A 1,554-nucleotide genomic window follows, 5' to 3' on the forward strand; every position below is an offset into this window, starting at 1 on the left:
ATCCCAGGACCCTGGGATCATGACCTGAGCCAAAGGCAGACACTTAAGGACTGAGCCACCCAGGAGCCCCTGAATTGCCATTTTTATAAATGCTGAAGTTGCCAAGCCTCGTTTTCTAACACCTATATTTGTAATTCTTCTATTGGTGTCTACAGTTCCCCTACAGAGAATGTGTTAGCTATGCCAAGAAGCTGAAGACTTTGTTTTCTTCAAGGCATCCCTTTCTCAGTGGGTGGCAAACCCAAAACATCCCAGGCAAACTCTGATGCCGTGTTCTTGAAGACTTTTCATTTAGACTATGGATTGTGGTAATAATAAATGTCAATCTAATATTAAAATAGCCAAACTCCACTTTTGGTCACCTGGGCAGCCAGAGCCAATTTTGATTCAGAATCCCAGTCACCACCATCACCATCACCACGTGAAACTCCACTTGGCTGTGATAGCATCATTGCCCCATTCCGCCACCAGGGGGCAACATCGTCGCCGCGGTCCTCGGTCGGCTAAAGGCTAACAGCAGGCTTGTGAGTTTAATTTTCTATTCTCATTTCCTTCATCTTTCTGGGATCAATTTTTAAAATTATTTTTATTATTTGTCCTCAAATGTGTCTCATGATAGGCCAGAGGCTTAGCGTTTTCCTGTGTCCACTGACAAGTAGGACCAACTCCTTTTCTGGTCGTGTCCCTGTTAAAGCCCTATATCCTCTGGCGTGGAGCCTCGCGCCCGGCAGAGTTAGGCTTTCAATAAACCCCCGCTGAATAAAGAAATCTTTTCTTAGAGTTCGCACCGTAATTATGCGGCGTAAGGAATCGATCGGGTGCAGGTTATTCTGTGAAGGAAGTGCCGGAGGTGATGTGAACTTTAAGGCAAACATTACGTCCAGTCTTCTACGTTGGGTGCTCGGACTCAGGGTAGGTTGGAGTGGCAGTGGGAGAGAGAAATATTCGTAGCCAGACACGGGCCTTCGCCAGCCCACGCGTCTCCGCCAGCCCGCCGCGTACCTGGCGGGTTCAGGGCCCGAGTGGCGGGGATCTGGGCGGGGGGGGGGGGGAATGCTGTTGTGCTAAGCCTGGGGTAACGGCCTCCTGGGGAACATCCGAGACCCACGAGGGCCCCACGTCCTCGGGAGTGCGGTCCCACCTACAGCCTGAGTCTCCCCTCCGCGCGGCCGGCCCACTCCCCGGACCCTGGGGCGGGCTAGGACGCTCGGCCTCGGGGCCTGTGGGTGCCTGGAACGGGGAGAGCACCAGAGGCCGTCCCAGGCCCAGTGACTTTGGGCCCAACGCCCTCCTCAGCCTCTGAGGGGCCCGCCGAGTCAAGGCCTCCACCAGCCCCTGCTACAGGAACCCCCAACCAGCCACAGCTTCCCTTCACCCCTCCACCAGAGCTCCGCCCTACTCCAGAGCCTCCCTTCTCAGACTGGGGCGCCCTCTGCAGGCCTGGGAGGGCTGACACACAGCTACATACACCACTCACACACACCCACACCCGCACCCAGCCACATCACACACACACACACACACACACACACACACACACACACACACACACAC

The 1,554-nt window shown here is 54.8% G+C and overlaps 1 long non-coding RNA gene across 1 annotated transcript in view; it reads left to right on the forward strand.

The window, feature by feature from the left end:
• The first annotated feature begins 157 nt into the window (after positions 1–157).
• The window catches only part of LOC141370658 (uncharacterized), a 3,174-nt gene continuing 1,777 nt past the window's right edge, over positions 158–1,554 (forward strand). The window contains exons 1-2 of the long non-coding RNA XR_012374907.1: positions 158–524; positions 780–912. This is a non-coding gene — a long non-coding RNA (uncharacterized lncRNA). The remainder of the gene's footprint in view (positions 525–779; positions 913–1,554) is intronic.

Source organism: Callorhinus ursinus, unplaced genomic scaffold (genome assembly GCF_003265705.2).
Source record: "Callorhinus ursinus isolate GAN/ISIS: 27379988/994484 unplaced genomic scaffold, GSC_fseal_2.0 scaffold42, whole genome shotgun sequence".
NCBI lineage: Eukaryota > Metazoa > Chordata > Mammalia > Carnivora > Otariidae > Callorhinus > Callorhinus ursinus.